This window comes from Muscardinus avellanarius, assembly GCF_963383645.1.
Source record: "Muscardinus avellanarius genome assembly, chromosome: 7".
Classification (NCBI taxonomy): Eukaryota; Metazoa; Chordata; class Mammalia; order Rodentia; family Gliridae; genus Muscardinus; species Muscardinus avellanarius.
Window position 1 is genome coordinate 15949638 of NC_137793.1, and position 21685 is coordinate 15971322.

A 21685-nucleotide genomic window follows, 5' to 3' on the forward strand; every position below is an offset into this window, starting at 1 on the left:
GACATGCCATCTGTGACCGGAGATAGTTTAACTTTTTCTTTTTTAATATAGAGATATCTTTAATTTCATTTTCTTGCCTGAATTCCCTAGTTACGACTTCCATTATAGGGTTTAATAGGAACGGAGAGAGTGGACATCCTTGTCTTGTTCCTTATCTTTAAATAAAAGTACTCAGTCTTTCATAATTAAGTGGAATGTTCTCTATGTGCTTTGCATATATGCCCTTTATAGAATTCCCTCTATTCCTAGATTTCTGAGTTAATTTTGTTTTATCATGATTGAATATTAGGCTTTGTCAAACGTTATGTTTCTTACCTATATTATTGACATGATTTTATACATTCTCTTTTTCATTGTATACATATAGCCTATTATAGTGATTTATATTTGAATATTAAATAAACATATGCATGGGATAAAGCCGAAATTATAAGATAAAATATTTTAATGTTATTGGATTTGCTTGTATTATGTTGAATGCTTGTGTACCTATATTCCTAAGAGATAATACTCGGTCGTTCTCTTATGTCTATTTGATTTTTATTTATTTTTATGTACAAATTAACATTTATTGTGTTATGATTATTTTAAAATACTTTATTGGTGCACTGTAGTCTCACATCATAATATAGTTTATTGTAATATTGATGTACATGTGCAGAGCACTTGATGAGCTTTCCCCTGGTTCTCTCCCAATTCTCCCCCTCCCTTCCCCATACATTATATTGAGACTGGCCTTGGTATCCTCACTTCCATGCAATAGAAATGTTTCCTTAATTCTCCCTATCCCTCTCCCCTGCCCTACCACAGGGCCTCTCCCTTGCACCACTGGACTTTTCCCTCCGTTATCAAAAGTCTTCTTTTATTATAAGCACTTCCTAGCTACCTCTAGAGAAAATAAATGACCCTTCACTCTTGGGGACTGGGTAATCTCCTTTAACATCATAGTTTCCAGGTCTAATTGTTCTTTTATAGTGCTAAGTAGAATTCCATTGTGTCTATTTCCCATAATTTTGTAGTTTATTCATCCACTGATAGACATATAGTTTGGGTCATTGTGAATTGTGCTTCTAAACCTGGATATATATGTATCCGTATAGTATTCTGATTTCACTCTCTTTGAAAATATCCAGCAGTGGTATAGCTGAATCATATGGTAGACATTCTAAGTTTTCTGAAAAATCTTCATACTGATCTCCACAGTGATTGGACTAATTAATTTTCAGTCCCATCAACAGTGTAGAAGAGTTTCTATTTTCTTACATTCTCACCAGCATTTACTGTTGGTTGACTTCTTGAAGATTGGCAGGCTAATTGTTGTTAGATGGAATATTCTTTTGGCTTTGATTTGCATCTCCCTAATGGCTAATGTTGTTGAATATTTTTTGTATATTTATTGGCAATTTGTATTTCTTATTTTGTAAAGTATCCTTTTAGTTTAATTGCCTATTTCTTGATTGGATTATTTTCTTAAGTATTAAATCTTTTAAATACTTTGTATATTGTAGACATTAGTCTTTTAGCAGAGAAGTAGCTGTGAAAGATTTCTCCTATTTTTATAGGTTCTCTCTTTAGATTCTTGATGGTTTCCTTTCATCACATTTCTTAATTCATATTTTAACTTTCTGAGCTTTGGGGGTCTTATTTAGAAAGTTTCTCTCTGTGTTTATATGTAAGAGTGTTGGAACTGTGCCCTTCATTAATAATTTTGAAATCTCTGGTCTAAGTTCCATATCTTTGATCCATTTTGAGTTGATCCTTATGCAGGTTGAGAGGTTGGAAATTATTTACAGTTTTTACAAATGGATAATCAGCTTTCCCAACAGCATTTGTTGTAAAGGTCTTTTCTCCAACTTTATGTTTTTGGCCTCTTTGTTGAAAATCAGTTGGCTATAAGTGTTTCATTTGTTTCTCTATCTTCTGTTTCATTGGTTTTTGTGTCAATACCATGCTGTTTTTATTACTATAATTTCATCATATAGTTTTAAGTCAGGTATCATGATGGTATATATATATTTTTTTTTCTTAGAATATTGAGTTTTTGCTTATCTATATAAAATTTAGGCCTGATTTTTTTTTAGCACTGTGAAGAATTACATTGGTATTTTCATTAGGATTGCACTGAATCTGTAGATCACTTTTGGTAGAATGGCCATTTTGATAATTTATTCTGTGTATTCAAGAGCATGGAAGATCTTTGCATTTCTATATCTTCTTCAGTTTACATCTTTAGTGATTTATAATTTTCATTTAGAAGACATTCACCTCCTTAACTATATTTATTCCTAGATATTTTAGTCTTTTTGAAGTCATTGTGAATGAAATTCTTTTCTGGAATTTATTTTTCATTGGATTAGTGGTTGACATAGAAAAGTTATTGATTTTTTCAATTGATTTTGAATCTTGATACATTTGTAAAATTTTAAATCAGCTCCAGAAGTCTTTTGGTTGAGCTTTTTTAATCTTCTAGAAATAGGATCATGTCAACTTCAACTAGACATAATTTCAGTTTTTTATGTTTGTATTCCATTTATTTTCTTCTTTTTCACTCTGAGTAGAGTCTAGAAATCTTTCAATTTCTTTTATACTTTATAGTTTATTGAAGTATAAAATTTCAAAATAATTTCCAATGATTCTCTGGATTTTCTCACTATCTGGTGATATCTACTTTTTCATTTTTTATTTTAATAAACTAGGTGAATTTTTTTCTTTATTTTGGTTAGGATGGGTAAAACTTATCAATCTTGTTTATCTTTCCAAAGAACTAGCTCTTTGTTTTGTTGATATATTACTTTGTTTTCTATTTCATTGATTTCTGCTCTGATTTTAACTATTTCCTACCTTCTACTGTCTTTGGGATTACTCTAATCCTGTTTCTTGAGGTCCTTGAGGTGTGATATTAGGTTGCTTATTTGGTGACTTTTTGTTTGTCTCATGTGGGCAATTGGTGCTGTAAATTTTTCTCTTGAACCCACTTTCACAGTTCTCATAGATTTAGCATGTTGAGTCTCTATTTTTATTTAATTCTGGGAATATTTTTATTTTTCTTCTTATTTTATGGTCCAGACCTCACTCAAAAACAGCATATCATTCAATCTATACATATTTATATAATTTATTTGGTCTTCCTGTTCTTGATTTCTACTTTCATTCAAATATGATCTTAAAAGATACAAAAATTAATTACACTTTTTGAATTTGCTGGTGCTTGCTTTGTGGCCCAGGATATGGTATATTTTAGATAAGGTTCCATGAGAAGCTGAGAATAATGTGTTTTCAGCTGTTGTTGGTTTGAATAGTCTGTACCTGACTATTAGGTCTATTTGTTTTATAGTGTTATTTAGGTCTGAACAATATTTACTGATCTTTTTTTCTGGAAGATAGAGCTTATTATGTGAGAGGTATATTGAAGTTTTCTAATATCAATGTATTGGTGTCTGTCTGAGACCTAGTGTCCTGATGAGTTTGCTTTAAACTCAAATGAAGAACAATTGTTAAGTGAGATTAGCCAATCACAGAAAGTTAAAGGTCATATGTTTTCTCTAATAATTGAAGGATAAGGAGTAATTTAGATATAAGAGGAACTCTAGTTATCAGAGAAGAAGTATCAGTAGAGCTAGGGAGATGATCTAAGGGTAGGAAAGGAAGAAGACTGAGGTTCATTAGTAAAAATGCTACCATCAACTATGTGTATTCATGTGATTATACCAATGTCAATCTTGGCACTCTGTATTGGGAGGGAGAACAATGGGGAGGTGGAGGAGGGCACACAAAGTGCTGTGTGCATATATGTCATTGTATACATGATTTATATTATGATGTGAGACTATAATGCACCAATAAAGGCACAAAAAATAAAATGAAGGTTTGGTGAGTAAATGTTTACTATCATTTTATCTTCTTGTTGAGATTCTTACAAGCCCCATATAGTATGATTTTGTTCTTTAATCTACATTGCCAGTCTATTCCTTTTAATTGGGGAGATTAGACTTTTACTAGTCAATGTTATGAGAGATGACTTTTGTCTTCAGTCATTTTGAGTTATATCTTTTTTTATATATAGTAGTATTTCCTTTTGCTTAGTTGACATTTGATAGAATTCACCCTTTTTTCTGGTTCTATTATTAATTTTTTCCTTCTTTTAAAATGCCAGTTTGGTTGTCATGAATTATTTTAGTCTTTGTTTTTGTTTTTGTTTTGTTTTGTTTTGTTTTTGCTTATCTTAGGAGGCTTTTGTTAATCCTTCGATCTTGAAAGATATCTTTGCTGGATATAGCATTTAAAAAAATGTTTTATTTTAGGATTTGAAGTACATCTTTTTAGTTCTTGGATTTCATGATTTGGATTGAGAAATCCAGAGTGATTCTTAGTGTTTTGCCCCTAAATGTCTTTCATTCTTTTGCTCTTAATGTATTTAATATTCTATCCTTGACCTTTGTGTTAGATATTTTTATTACTGTTTGGCATGGAGAAGTTCTTCATTGATTTTTTTCTTATTGGGATTCTGAATGCCTCTTGTATGTGTATATCTATCTCATTTTTTTAATATTTGAGGGAGTCTTATCTTATTTCTCATGTCATATAGTCTTCTCTATATTGTTTACTGTGTAGTCAGTTTTGAATGAACTCTCTTTTAAAAGTGATATACTATTTTCCATGTGATGTTGTTTCCTAGAGGTGGTTTCTATTGAGGACTTCATTTCATATATTGTCTCTTTCTTACTGAGGACCTCTTTTTGGTTCTTATTTATGACCTTAATTTTTCTATTGATATTTTCATATCCTGTACATTTTTTCTTATTTTATATATAGGCTTTTGTCATATTAAAACCCCAAATTCTGAATTCTTATTCTGACATATTTTATAGCTTTATATTAGTGATTTCCCTTGTTTTTGAACTGTAGTAGTTTATTGTCTCTTCATTGGTGTTAATTCTCATGCTTTTGGAGTTCTCTGGTTTGTATCTCTGTTTTTTGCCATCCTATTCCTCTTATTGTGGGAGTCCTACATCTACTTGTTGTTTCGTTATAATTGATTCTATTATGGAGGGTTTTATTTGCCTCAATAAATCTGTCTCACTAGTAAGACATTTAAATTAGTCTCCCAGAACACCTTTAAAAGGTTATAGTTTTCTGTCCATTCAGATTAAGAGCAGTCTCTTTCTGAAAGTCTCTTGCTCTATTGGTCCAAACTCAGAAGTACCAGGAACTATAATGTTCTACTCAGAATTTACATCCAGCTGACTGAGGTTAAATGCTCCAGGAACACCTCTGCTGCTATTCTGTTTGCAAACATGTGAAACCCTATGGACCACTGACATCTGAACTCCATGGACATGGCCCAAGTTCAGCAAGGCCAGAGATTGTCTTGATCCCAACTTGTGGTGCAGTTGGCTGTGCTGATTTGGTCATGAACACATAGAGCTTTGTCAACTGTTGTCATCTTTAGTTACTGGGCAAAAACTTTGCTAACTAAAAGGGTGCTGCCTTCCCAGGCTGTGGTATGGCTATTTTAGTAAAATTTTTCCTGAGTGACTCCTGCTGCTCTGCCAACTGACATGATGTGAAACCCTGCTGACCTTTGCTTTCAGTGCTTCTTGCCTTCAAGGCTCATACTTTACCAGGGAAAGACTATACTATTCTGAACATGGATCTTGGGTGGCTGAGTTATTTAGCCCCTTGGATACCACTGTTGCTCTGGGCAGCTGCAATCCCATGAGACCTTGCTGGTTATAGGCCTCATTGCTTGTGACACCCAAATACCACTAGGGAAGAATTTATAGCCTTCTGTGTGCTTGGCTGAGTTATTTTAACCCAAAGACATCACTGCTATTATTCCTTTAGTGATTGCTGACACCTTATAGGAATGGAAAAAGCTGCTGACCCTAGGTCTCCTTTCTTTCATGTCCCTGTGCTAATTCATGTTTCTGATGTGCACATCTATATAGCCCCTGTCCCCACCTCTGTAGTGATGGTTTCTAAACACACAGATTCCACAGGTTTGTTTGTTGCCATGCAAGTTTCTCTAACTTCACAGGTGTATGCTGGGATGTTTTATAAACTCACAGTCTTAATGAGCTCTGTTGTACCTACTTGGGTCCCTGCAGGAAGTTCTGTAGTTTTTCAGTCCCAAGGAGTTCACTGGGCCATTTTGGAGGGTGGTGTGGAAAGTCACAGTAGTTTTGACAAGGAGGGTTACAGGCATTTGGGTCCCTGCAGGAAGGAACTATCATTTTCTCCCCTAGATGGTTCAGCTGCATCCACAAGGGTTTACTGACCAGTTGGCTTGGTGGTCTGGACACTTCTGGTCTTAAGGTATTTGAGCATGGAGAGAATACAATTCCTTTTTGGTTTTTGGTGTTGGTTACCTGGAGTCACTGGCTCAACAAGATTTATCTTCTCTGCTGGATTTGAACTCTTAAAGCCAGTGGATTCCAGCAGCCAACAGCTCCTAAATGGGCTCATCAAGATGGCTTCCACCATAGTTTTTTACTATACGAGACTCATTTCCCTCTTTTCAGTCCTTTGCTCTCTGAGTTGCCTTCAATTCAACCACATTGTGACTGTCTTTCTTCTGTTGAGATCTGTTTTTTTTTCCATGAAACCGTCTTCCCTCTGGTGCAGCTCTGAGTCATTGAGCATCTAAATGAACTACCTTATTCTATTCTTTCCTTTGTTTTTTTTTTGGAAATGTTTTATATAACCTACCAATGAAGCCACCCAAAATTGGACTTTTCTCTGTGGGTATTTTTTTGTTATTGTTACTAAGTAAATGTCTTTATTTGTTGTATGTTCATATTTTGTATTTCTTTTTAAAAGATCATATCTTAATGATGCATGGTTGGATAAATATAAACCCAATAGCTTTTGAAAACTTAAAGAAGCCTTGCTCTTATCTAAAGAGCAAACTAGTACATGTCAGTGTTAGGTCTCTAAATTGAGATACTTTTTATATAAATATTTTTGAAACTTTTTATATTTGTTTGGTATCACAAGTGTTTTTATCTTCTATTGTCATCTCTTATTTAAATTTAAAAACTATTTTTTGCACAAAATATAGTTTCATTTATTCAAATTACTCTTTATAGATGAGAACCAATACTCAGAAAGTTTACATTATTATCTATAATCTGAAAGCTGGTGTAATTTAAAAATAGTTATATTATTCCACATCCTATCATTCATCCCTTTTTATTATATTCACAATAAATAAATTGACTATCCACAATTCGGACGTAGTTTCTTTCTGACTTATACTGAATCCAAAAAAATGAGAAATGACCAAATATACTGGTTTTTCTTCCAGTCCATCTTATATTCTAGAGCATTAAAATTTTTCAGAAGATGAATCCTACTTCTGGCTTTAACAGGGTATCATTAGTTAGAATGACTCTCCATTGAGAATACCATAAAGGCATAGCAAAAATACAAAAGGCATAGTGAAGCAACCAAACCATCCAGGGTTTGAGGGTTAAATATCCTGTAGAAAAATCTGAGGTGAAGTTAAATTTCTCTTTGATCTTTTCTTAGAAGTATTCACTAGTTCATAAAGAAATGTCGCAGGGCGTTGGACCATCTCTTTGGTTAAGAATATGCAGGATGAAGTCCAGAGCTATGAGCAAAGTCAGGATCTGAGAGGCCAAGATCTTAGAATAGAACAACGCCTAAATGAGCCTAGCATTTTATGCTGCTTGACCCCTGAGGCATTTGATGATAAATATTATGGGCAGGGCCTTAAAACTAAGCAGGAAGAAATTTGGGCCAAAATCATGAAGAGTTTCCTTTAGAATCTTAATTTTGGGAATTCAAAAATTAAAGTTCAAAACTTTAAAATGGCATTACGTTCAAGAAAATAGGTAAAATATGGAGAATTCTATAACTGGAAAAAAATTAGTGGCAATTATCTACCCAGTAGTTTGACTTAACGGCAGAAGATAAGACTAAGTTAAGTATTAAAGATGTTTCAAAAAAAATTATTGAAACAGAAACTCTTAAGGAAAATATAAAAAAAATTTAAGATATATGAGAGAATGCAAAGATATTAAACACATACATAATTACAGTTCGAATATACAGGCATAAATAGGTCAAAAACAGTATTTTTCAAATACTGTTTTTCAATATTTTTCAAATAATATTTTTCAAAACAATATTTTTCAAATAATGGTCTGATGGAATGTATCGATATACTGCAATGGGAAGTTTTTCACTAAACTGCCAGAGTATACAGTTTAAATAGAAAAACAAAGAAGCACCACATACACATATTCAGTTTCATGATGATCTTGACATAAATAAACAGAATATACTAAAAATAGGTAGGAAAAATACACCTTACTTTCAGGTTTATAACAGAAGAAATGAATTAATCACAAATGACGGAATCCAGAAAACATTAAAATATATTCTTAACGTGGTCAAATAAAATAACATTAGGCATCAAAAAACGCAAAGTAAAATAAAATATTATCAGCAAAGAATATAAAATTCATTGTCAGGAGACTCACAATAAAAGGAAATTAGCAGAATTCCTTAAGCAGAAGGAAAATTATTCCAAATAAAACTTTTAAACTTTAGTAAGTAATAAAGAGTAAAGAAAGGTATGTGAATAAATCTAAATGCATATTTATATACAAAATAATAAACGTAATTTGAGATAAAATGACAATTAGATAAAAGACTGAAGAGGAGTGAGTGGAATTAAAGATTTCTAAAATCCTCCCATGGCCTTGATATTTTTTATTTGGAAACAGGGTCTCTTAAGCCAGCTAGGCTGGCTTCGAAACTATGTGATCCTCCTGTCTCCGCCTCCCAAGTGCAGGGATTACAAGCGTGCACCACCACCTCTGGCAATAGTTGAAGATTTTAATACACCTCTCAGTATTTGATAAAAAAAATTAGTAGAGATTTTAAATTTTGTCAACATATACCTCACTTAACTGATACATGTAGGTCATCTAACCTAGGGCTCATTCATTTAAATGTACATGAAATAGACAACATTTTGTTTCCTAATGCAAACCTTTACAAGTTTTGAAGATTAAAACCACACAGACTGATTGTAAAATGGAGTGAAATTAATGGGAGATCAATAACAAAAAAGATATCCTTGAAAAAATAAGTGAGAATTCTACTTAATACATATGTCAGAGAAAAAATTAAAATAACATTTAGAAAACATTTAAAGCTAAATAGTAAAAATTCTATGATTACAGCATGTGATACAACTATAGGAAAAAATATAGCATTAAATGTGTATATCAGAAAAGTAAAAAAAAGGAAATGATTTTATGATCTAATTCAGGGAGTTAGAAAAATATAAAATGCTCTAAAAATGGATTAATAGAAGATAATAGATAAAATAATAAAATAATAAACAATTTCTAATAAAGTCAATCCGCTCAAAATTTGTTATTTGAAAAACTAGTATGACTGAAAAATTCTTAATTTAGGTGAAATGGGTAAAACCCATAAAATATATTTATCAAAGCCGACACAGAGAGAAATGGAAACTGAGAATTGTTGTGCATCACAAAAAGAACCTGAACCAACAAAAATATAGACATAAATAACATTTTATAAAAGAAAATCGTGATAAAACATCTTAAAGAAAAAAGAAATTTCTACAAGTTTTACAGGGTATAAAAAGCACATAGTAAATTTCTTTGAACTATCCTCCCTGTAGATTCAGAGCTAAAAGATTTACTTTGATCAAATGTTTTTCCCCCTTTTTACATCTATTTGTAATACGCATGCATTTGATTTCTTTTTAATCCAATGAGAGTGGTGAAAATCAGTCATTAATTTTGAAATACTATTTGTACCCCGTGTTTCTACATAAAATACATCTATTTTACCCTATAATGATTTTGATGCTGTTATCCTTAGTTCTCTAGCATTTTTGGGGGGGATTTTTTTATAGTTTTGTTGGTACATTATGATTATATGTCATCACAAGGTTCAAAGTGATACAAACACATGTGTACACAGGTCTTGGTGTGTTTCCCTTCAGGTCTCACCCTGCTGTCCACTCCTCTCCCTACACAATAGTGAGATTGGCAGTGATACCTTCATATGTTGACATAGTGTAATTTGAATTATTTCTTTCAACAGTTCTTCATTTTTCCTTCCTTCCTTCCGTCCCTCTATTTCTTTCCACTATTTACTGTTCCTTCTCTTCAACTATGTAAAATCCCTTTTGTTAACTATTTCCACTTTAGCTTCCATGTGTGAGAGAAAAAATTTAATCTTTTATTTTCTGAAACTGGTTGGTCTCACTTAGCACATATTCTTTAGTTCCATCCACTTTTCTGCAAATGACATAAAGATGATGTTTTTATGACTGGGTAAAATTCCACTGTGTTTTTGTACTTTGCTTATCTTGATATAATTTATTTACTTATTTGATATGGAAATGTTTGGCTCATAATTTTACTCTTCTGCAATGCCCTATATAAGTTTATACATATTTTTAAGAACTGGGGGTTAAACTCAGGGTCATTCTAACTCTGAGCTATACCCCCAGACTGATTTTTTATTCTTTATTTTGAAACAGGGTTTCACTAAGTTGCAGAGGGCCTCACTAAGTAGCTGAGGCTGGCCTTGAACCTGTGATCCTCCTGTCTCAGCCTCCCAAGTACTGGGATTACAAGCATGTGCCACCATACCCGGCTCCTGGGAAAGTTTTGATATCACAGTCACACTAATTACATAAGGTGCGTTAAAAAGGATCAGATTTTTTTTTTTATTCTGTAGAACACATTGTGTGCAGCTGGCAATATTTCTTCCATAGTATCTTTTGCAAGAATTGGTAAAGCTATTTGTATCTGTTTTAGTCTGTAAAATTATTTCTTTCTTTGGATTTCTTTTTTGTGAGTTCAATTTCTTTCTTTAATATAGAATAGTTCTTCTGAAATGATTTGAAAATGGCTACTACCGTTTAATGTTTTTGTAAGTTTTAGCCAATATCAATAATATAAAAAGTAGATGTTTATAAAAGAAACAAACCAGTATTTATAGATATAATTATATATTAGAATGTCCCAAACAAACTGCAGATAAAGTACTAGAATTAATAAGTAGGTTGAACAAATTCTTTCAACTCAGATTCACCTCACATGCACATGAACACATCTCTACATATCAACAATAAACAATTAAACTAAAATGTTGAAATCTTATCATGCATAATAGTAAAACCAGGTAGATAATGAGGAATAAGCCGAGCAAGTCATGTTTATTTCTCTGGTCCAGATTACAAGAAAGCCTTATAATGAGAAATTTATCTCAGTAAATGGAGGATTATGTCATATTAATGGCCTGAAAGTATTAAAAAGTTTGTTATTCTAATTTTTGTTTTAATTAAAAGTTTTATTTCCTTCCAAACTAATGTAAAAATGCAATACAATTTTAGTTTAAAATCTCTGTAGTTTTCCTACAGAAATTGATAAATGATTTTTTGTGTGTGTGATATTAGGGATTGAATCCAGGAATATGCTACCTCAGAACTACACTCTGGCCCTATTTTATTTTGAAACAGGGTCTTGATAAGGTATTGAAAGTTTCACTAAGTCGCTAAGGCTATGCTTGAACCTGAGCTCTTCCTGTCTCAGCCTCCCCAGCACTAGTCTTTCAGGCCTGTTCTACCACATTTGGTAATAAATGATTTTTAGCTTTATTTTTTTAAGATTTAAAGAAGTTTTTTAGAAAGATAGAAATATAGAAAATAGAAATACAGCCCCATGCCAAAATGGCATGGGGGGGTGACTCAAAATGAATACACTCGACAAATGATTTTTAAATATATATAGAAATATACAAGAATAAAATATTCAAACAGTTACTGGGGGAAAAGCAAAATTGGAGGACTTAATCAGATATAGAGATGTAAAACTACAGTAATGAAAGGATATATTATTTACAGGAGGATGGAGAAGAGTCTAGTAATAAAGCCATATTCATAGTATCAGTTATGTTAAAGATAAGATGTCACTGCATTGAGAGTATGGGTTTTCTTTTCAATAGGCAGTCCCAAACAGTAGGATATCTAAATAAAAAACAATGATTTTATTTCCTTATTGACACCACATAAAAATAAATTTGGATCATGGACCCAATTTGAAAGGTAAGACATTAACAATTTTCAGAAGACAACATTAGTTCTTTTTGTGAACACGAATGATGGAAAGATTTTTACAGAAAATATATGTACTAACTATTCGAGAAAAAATTACCAATAAAATTAATTTCTTTAAAATTACTAACTTCTGAGCTGAGTGTGGAGGAACTCTCTTGTTATTCCAGTGCCTGGAAGGCTGAGACCAGAGAATCGCAGGTTCAAAACCAGCCTCAGATATTTAATGAGGTTGTCAGCAATTTAGCGAGACTCTGTTTCCATATAATAAAATTTTATTAAGAAAATTTTTGTTTGAGGTGCTGAGGATGGAATTCAGGGACATTCTATCTCTGAGCCATACCCCGAAACCTATTTTTATTCTTTATTTTGAAATAGGGTCTCACTGAGTTGCAAAGGGCCTCACTAAGTAGCTAAGGCTGGCTGCAAACCCAGATCCTCCTGTCTCAGCCTCCCAAATGCTGGGATTACAGGCATGTGACACCATGTCCGGCTCCATAAAATAAAACTTTTTTAAAAAGCTGTGGATGTAGGTCAGAGATAGAATGCCCCTGGGTTGAATCCTCAGTATGAATTTTTTTTTTTTACTAACTTCTTAAGTAAGAAATTAAAAAAAAAGTCATAAGGTAAAAATTTGCAATACACATATCTCACAAAAGATTTATACTGAGCATGTATACAAAGCTATTTAAATTGAAACAAAATTAGTAAATTGAATAATGGTCAAATGATTTAAATGAAAGTGTGTTCAACTTTATTAGTAACCAGGGAACTGCAAATTACAATGGCAATACAATACCACTGTACACCCACTAATTGCTAACATCAGTTCTGTCCAGGATGTGGAGCTACTGAATGTTTCATATACTGCTGGGGAATATGGAAATTGATAAAACTGTTCTGAAAAACTGAACCAGCAATTCCCTGTTAATTCTAATCTTATCAGAAATGCATACGTAAGTTTATCAAAATATAGGTATAAAAATGATCACAAAAGCACTATTTGTAATAACTGCAAGCTAGAAATATTCCAAACATCCATTAACAGTAAAATGGATAATTTATGGCATATTTAGATTCATATCTGCTTTAAATTTCAATAAGATACAAAAGAATCTTTGTTGCTGGAATTAGAATAGTGATTTCCTTGGCAGGGGAAATCACTTGGCAGGGAACTTCTTGGTTTACCAGTAATTTTCTCATGTCTTACTTGGGTTTCTCAAGCTATATATTTATGATTTATGTGCTTTTATTGTCATGGCTTGTATACTTTTCTGTATCTATTATTATATGTCAATAAAAGTTTAAAAGCTATAATGATTTTTCAAAAACTCATAAAGGAGCCATACATGGTGACTCAGGGTGGCCTGTAATCCCAATACTTGGAAGGCTGAAACAGGAGGATCAGAGGTTCAAGGCCAGCCTCAGCGATTTAGTAAAAGCCTTAGCTATCTGGGGATACTGTTTCAAATAAAAAATAAAAAAGGGGTTAAAGTTATAACTCATAGAATGTCCCTGGGATCAATTCTCAGTATCTTAAGTAAATAAATAAATAAATAAATAAATAAATGTAGCTTTTGGAAGGAGCTAACAGAAAAATATTAATAAAAATCAAACTGCCTAAATTGTCTAAGATGTGAGGAGGTATCCTTATAATAGATACATTGGTTTTATTTTCTGTTTATTCCTCTATCATGTGACCTTTCTGAGCCTACCTGGGTGACCTTTGTAGAGGTGACTTAATCTTCTTAAGAAGCAGTCTTTAAATATAGACTTTATTTCCATATTTAAAGCAACTGTGCTGAACAAAAGAGATGGATTAATTGATGCTTTAAAATCCTATAAAAATGCTAAATCCCAGCAAATGAAATCTGCCTTTTAAACAATCAATTTCCACAGGAGAACGTCTAAGCTCAGAAGAAACAGCCTGGCAAATTCATCTGGTGTTCTGTATAAATACAATTTTAAAATACCTCCACTATTTTTCATGCTATACCATCTGCCCAATGGCTCTTGGAATGGAATTTTAATCTTTAATTGCAAATGCAGGGATTAAAAAGGTTACATTCAAAATGTGCTAGGAGACCAACTAACAATTCAGAAAGGGGGAAAAATAAGTCTGTATCTGCAGGATTTGCTGGCAGAGATGTTTTCTGGAAATGATAACCTGGCACCAGGTCTTTCACGGGCAGAAGTGGAAAAGAAAAATCACCTCCTCTGATTGGGTCTGAACTCTTTTGGACCCTGTGTGAATTCCAGCTGCTTTTGACTGTGGAGTCAGAGCAAAAATGGACAACTTCACTCTTTCAATTCCTTAGAGATTACAGTGTGGTTTTATTTGTCATCTAAACAATTAAAGTCATAAAGAACATCTATAGTTTTTGCTTGGGGAGGGATGTAGGATAGTTTAAGTGAAATAGATAAAAAAGTCACACATAGAATTGATCCTTTTTTCACTAAAAATGTAAAATATCTAGAAACAAATGAAAAACTGACTTTCATGTTTCTAAGTTGGGGAGACAACGATAAAAAGTTTCATCTTAATTTTTAGTTTTAATATGTTTGGTATAGATAGCAACTCTCTTCCCTTCTGAGTTTGCTTTTCTGCTGTTTCTTTACTGGGTCTACTCCCCCCTGTTTTCACAATAGGAGAAATGTGTACACTGTGCCTCTAACCCTCTCATTTTCTGTGTTCACTGTTCTTCTTACTTGGACTAGCAAGCCAATTCACTTTCTACAAAGATTTCGACACCGTGGAGGGTCATTGTGGATCAGGAGTGTGAATACTTCTGATATCTGAATCATAGAAGCTTGGACTTGACTCTTCTTCAATTATTTCATATGGGCATATTTGGCCCAAACAACTCTTTATCAAGGACCATGACTTCTTGCTTTATTTTCCCTAAAAGAAGAGAGATAACAGGAGACTTAATAAAAGCCCTTGAAGAATTCAGCAAAAAGAACATTTAAGAATCATAATGCCTGTGTGTAATATAAAGGATAAATTTTATGATACATTTTTATTCTCACATATCTTATACAACTTAAAATGGGTCATATATGTCTTATAGTTATTATACACATGTGTGTGTATATATATATGTATGAATAGTCACTCTATATTTAACTTTGTAGCCTAAGGGATTTTCCTCTTCCTTCATCTCTAAAATGACCTAGAAAACCCAATGAAATGAACATTAGATGCACTAAAACAGCTCAGGTGGGAAAATACTGCCTTTCCTAGGAAGTCAGGCTAGTACAGCTGTGGTGAGTCAACAATGATCTTGTCTCTGAATATCGGCTCTGGTAAAAACCAGGTTTTGAAACTTGGTCATAGCTGTTTCTTGGTAAAGGGAAACAAGCCTCATCTAAAATGAGTTTTAAAGGAAAACGAGCCTTTAAAACCTGTAAAATATAAATATTCCTTTAGCAAGTCACTAGTAAACCTCTGTGAACTGAGCTTTGGTTTCATCTCTCTAAAAGAGTTGATTCCTGTTGGGAAATACTGTCTCACTTTTAAATTCTAAACGTCACTTTAAACTAATAAAGAATTTTATAAGTCTAGTTTGAGACAAAGAAAACAAAGTAAAAAAAAAGAAGCTGTGGACTTGTTAGTGATATGATCCATTGCATTTTTATGTGACCTTGTTAAAAAATGATAAGGGTAGAAAGCCTCCTCTAATTAATAACTGCAGTCCCAAACCTTTCAATATTTTCTCCTCCAATCATGTATTATTCTTCCATAGTTCATTTTTGAAAGAGAATCAGCAAAATAACACCTCAAAAGTCCAAGAAGTTGAGCTAGAGTGAGAGCGAGAGCGAGGAGAGAGCGAGGGGAGAGAGGGGAGAAAGGGGAGAGAGAAGAGAGAAGAGAGGAGAGAGAGAATGAATGAATTACATGAATTTCAGCCAAATCACTTGTTCTACAACACAGCATCATTCCAGCAAGGTAGCACAAGTCTTTAATATATTTGTTTGCCTCATTGCATGCTGGGTAAGCACTAATCCACATCTCCAGCACCAGTAATACAAGATCTAACGATTGCCTGGAACATTTGCTTGGGGAAGAGAGGCTTCTCAGTTATTGAGATTCTGATCTTTCATTATTCTTGCCTCTGACAAGACCCACCCTTGGTTCTTCTAAACTTTCCTTAGTAGACACTTGTTGAAGGGATAGATTGTTAACACTTTTCCAAGTCTGTTTTTGTTCACGAGATCCTATTTTTTTCCTTAGACCAAAAAATTATAATCCAGAAGATTACTACATGTTATGCCCAGCTGTAAGTTAACAAAATAATCCCTTCTTCTACTGCCTTGATTCATGAATATATAAACATGAATTTGAGCACAGGCAGAGGCTAACTACTGAGGAGTGGCTATATAAACCCCCAAATCCTATTTATTCTTTGTTCTAGGGTAGTTGTTTATTCAAAGGGCCTCTATATTCTGTTTTCCGAAACCAGAGTTAATGGAACAATAACATTTTTTTTTTTTGGTGGTACTGGGGTGGAACCCAGAGGCTTTCTACCTCCGGGCTATACTCCCAGACCTATTTTATATTTTATTTGGAAACGGGGTCTCACTAAGTTGCTGAGAGCCTCACTAAGTAACTGAGGCTGGCTTCGAACCTGTGTGATCCTCCTGTCTCAGCCTCCCAAGCGCAAGGATTACAAGTGTGAGCCACCACGCCCAGCAACAATAACATTTTTATGCCTAAATCTATGGAAATGGATAACTCACAAATTCTATACTCTCTTTTATAATGTGTGGCAACTAAGATTGTTTCCTACTCTCTGATGATTTTATAACTCCAACAGCAAAGAATCACTGAGTTACATCTAAGTATCCAATATCTGATATTAAGACACCTTTTGCAGAATATATATATATATATATATATATATATATATATATATATATATATATATACTTATATTTATTTATCTATCTATAGATATCTTATTTATTTAACCAAAATTGCTATTCACCTTGGGAGAGGCCAAGAAAGTCAAATGACATATTTTGCAAGTGGGGTTTTAACAGTAATCTATGGAAACATTCTCGTTGATTTTGCTGGTATCCACCAAGGAAATCTCAAAATAAAACAAAAGCGAAATCCCTGCCTTCCAAAGCAAAACAAGCACAAAGACCTTAATAATAGAAAACACCATTAAATTAACTGCTTGGTTTTAGTAAAAAATGGCTCTAATTTATTAGGCTGAAATCAAATAAATGTGCCCAGCATTTTATAACTAATGTGATTTCTCCTCATCCTTATGGAACCACTCTTGTTAAAGCTTTGACCTAAGTATCATATGCCTGGGGTTGGCATCAGAATGGAACATGATGTCAAAGCCAGCTGTCAGTGTGGAGAGATGAGGTGAGAAGTGGAAGAAATATTCTCAGTGCCTATTGAGTGTCGTGGAAGAACATGATGGGGTTATACCCTTCTGTACTGCCTACGTGAAGAGACTATAAAAACATGTTCCTGTCCTTCATAAATCTGTTTGGCAGAGACACAGGAACTTGGAGGCTGAAGAAAAGGTTTCTAAGGGATGGGATGTGGATGAGAGGGGTGGGAGAAAAGACCTTGATGCTCCAGGTAGAAAGGAAGGGGAACTATAAGGGGTTTAAACAGGAACAAAGGAATATTGAAAGACTTTGTTGAAAGATGGAGCCTCAAAGGATGGGCCTCTCGTCATCATTAGTAGGTATCTGACATGTGGAAGAGAGTTTATGTTCAATGACAAGGATTAAGTGTTGATAAGAAAGCATTTACATATAGTTTTCACATCAGCAACACCAACATCAAATGCTAGCTCCCAAGTCACTTGCTATTCTTTGTACAGGAGCAGAATTCCTGTCTTCTCCTTCAAAGTCTAATTATATTAGCTTGCTAAGCCAAAGTACAGCTGGGAAGCAGTTCAGCTTAGTTGAAACTAAGAAGGGACCATTTACGTCATACATCCTCCTAGGTATTTGGGGATATTCTTATTTGAATGGATAAATGTGGTGATGGTGAATGTACCAATTCCTGAACATTTAATCCTTGCTAGTGTGTCTTCATTTTGTATCTCAAGGAAAGGCCAGAATGTCTTTCAATGCATCTTCATTGAACAGAGAGATGGAGAGAGTATTTGCTTTCATTGTCTGAGGATGGTATTTGGTTCTATAGTTTTATTCTTCATGGAAAGAAATTATTCCATTGTCAAAAAATCTGTCCTATTTCTAGGTTTTAGGAATCAAGAGAGATGTATCTGAACTCATTCTGACTTTACTGGGCTCCTGTTGATAGTCATCAACAGGCCTAGGACGAGTTCCCTCTTTATTTATGAAAATATTTGCATTTCTTCATTTCCCTACACAGACTTCACTGCAGGTAAAGAACTCTCCTCTTGCACCTTGGTAATTCTTCTGATGATACATTTGAGAGCTTCTGCTTTATAAAGAGCATCTGGAGGAGAAACTTAGTTTGAAGATAGAGCATAAAACTGAAACACAGTTTAATATTGAGTGGCCAATACACATTTGCTGGTGGTTGGGATGAGGAGGACCAGCTTTGAAAATATTAGCAGAAGGAAATGACTTGCTTTGATGCATATAGAAAGCAGTATTTTGAAATCCTCCCTTTCAATAATAAAGCTGAGGCTAAATTTGGTGATCGGCAGTCAATTATTATGAGAAATTCTGACGGATAAGTGATCCTTGTAGAGTAAGCAGCAAAAGACAAAAGAGGAAGGAAATTTCCAAGGCTTACTTCCTTTCCTAGGTTAAAAAAAGTTTCTTATTGTAATGATTATGGATGCAGTTCCCTGAGGTTACTTCCAAGCTAATGAATAAAATCTTGGAAGTGAAGTCCAAGCATCTTCCATTTTCATAAATAATATTGACTGAATTTCAGTGGTAGCTGCTTTATCTTTTTGGTTTTTATTAAAGTTCAAATCCGTGTTGCTAGTTTCTACTGCTCTGCTTTTAGGGCACTTTAAATAATACTAGCTTTATGTTGAGAAGGAGGCTTAGAGGGATTAAAAGATGCAAAACATTAAATTCTAGCTGTGGATGATCTATTCATTAATTCTTTTGTCTTGCTCTTAATTTGAGCATCCTTACAAATTGTCCTCTTTGCCTTATTGTGATTTAGGATGTTTTCCTTTGAAGGAGAACTATTCAGTACCCTTACAATTCCCTAATGAGTATTAGTAAAACAAAACACCCATGTGTTCCAGTAAACATGAGATCTTTTAGTTGTTAATATTTTTTATTTTTGGTGTGACTTCAAGTTCCTTTTGGATAAAGTCTTCTTCCACAAACAAGCAAACAAACAAATAAAAAACTACTATTACAGGAACATTCAAAATTGTCTAATAATATTCAGTTATAGAGAGTTTAAAATTTGTGTGAATCAAGATTTGACAAGGCAAATATAAAACTGACACATTAATTGAATTTGTTATAGAGACTAAAAAAGTCACTGTTAGTTGTAAATAGGAAAGTATCAACAAATAGCTGCCCCCTAAAAATGAATGTAACAGTTATAATGTTCTAGGCCACAAAACATAGGTGAGCAGGAGAATATAATTTGTCTTTCTATAATTGAACACAGTTTGTATTTGACGTACCTGCTGGCTGAAAACATAAATCTTACATTTGGCAGCACACCCATATTTTAATGGTTTCAAAATATCATGCCCACTGAACTGATTTTGTTATAAATAGAGAGTTAGCTCTGCTTTGTTCTATTCTTCCTGTTTACATTTTGGGTGGTTTTAGAAATCCTTTATGCCTCCAGGAAGTAATATTGAAGCTCTTAATGTGATGGCTTATGAATTTATCAGTTTGGTCCCCAGATCAGTAGCATCACCTGGGATATTGTTAAAAATACAAAATCTTAGACCTCATTCCCAACCCACTGAATCACAGGCTCAGGGGGAGCTAACAGTTGAATGTTTCTGGCTTATGCTTTTTGTGCTGTGGTAACAAGATGGTCTCAGCAGCTAATCATAAGTTTGTTGTCTCTTAAGAGATCTACTATGAAAGAAACAGAAAAGAAATGATGAAGAATATGTTGTCACCCTCATAGGAGAAGTATGATAATTCTCCTCCTGTCATGAGTGCTGTGAATGTTTTTCCAAAATCCATAATTCTAGTGGGCACAGTGGGCCCATCTAAGAGCAAACAACTGAGCGATGAATGACAGATATAAGAACACTTTAAGTTTTTATTAAAAAGCATTATGCATTACAACTTAAGCATTTTTCCCAATGAGACTTTTTGGGGTTCAAATTAGCTTGGGGAACAAGGGAAGATAAATTGTTGTTTTTAAATATGCTAGTGAGGCTTTCTTTCAGCAAGTGATAAGGTGTGATACCATCACTATGCAGGGAACAAACCCAGATAAATGATTTGCCAGTTTCCAAAAAGGTGAAGGTAGAGAGAATACTGGCTTGTGGGAGACTGACCTTGAATTCTATCTCTAATTTTCAAAGGGATTTCTGTTTTCCATTCCATTTGACAACTGTGAGCTGCACCTCAGTGAACTCTTTAAAAGGATTATCAATAAGGATGCTTTGCTTTGCATCTCTAAGTCACACAGAAGCTACTTTTCTGTTATCTCTCACCTCCCAACTCTTCTAACTCTGCCTGGCATCAGCAACAAAACTAAAGAAGCTGATACAAATCAAAGAAGCAATTAAGTGGAAAAGTTTCTTTCCCTCTCCTCCTTACAGGATCAGATATTTTAGACATAGCGAAAATAATCTCTTGGGTGCTGAGGCAAAGCAAGATCCCCTCTTGCAATCCTCTTTCAAATCCTTAACTGATGCTCAGGAACTAAGAAATACATGGAATCATTGGAAAGCATGAAGAGAATAAGGTAATTCTTAATATCTTGAAAATAGGATTGTGGTGAATTACTACATACATACATAATATACGTTTTAAAATATCACAAATATAAAGATGCAAGTTGTAATATTGTAATTTAGTTCTCTGCTTAACAATAGTATACAAAAATAACTCACGATATTGCTAATCACACCAATTGATACGTATACATATATTTCTTCACATAACTTCAGATTTTCCACATAGTTCGAGTCAAGAGTATTTGCTCTAATCAAGCCTGTGAAATTAGCATGATTACTTGTTTGTAGATAATCACACTCAATCTCAGAGAAGTTTAACAAATTGAGCAAAGCCTGCACTCAACACTTGGTGTCTGTCTGGATTCCAACTCAGGTCTGCTAATTCCAGATAACACAATCTTCATTACACTACTCCAAATCCTTACTATTTAGAGAAGATTTCCCCCAGAGCTGAAACTACCTTTACTTTACTTTATTTCTCTTTTGTCAACCTAATGTCTTTTTTAAGGAAAAATTATCCAGAGAATAATTTTGAAGAGATTCCTGTGTTCCTTTAAACATTTCATCACGTAGAAAATTGCGCCTAGCATTTATTAAGAACTAGTAAATATTTGTAAAACACAGTTCATTTGTTGTTTAGAGCATATGTCTTTGATTGGTTTTCTGTAACAAAATGCTATAGAGAATT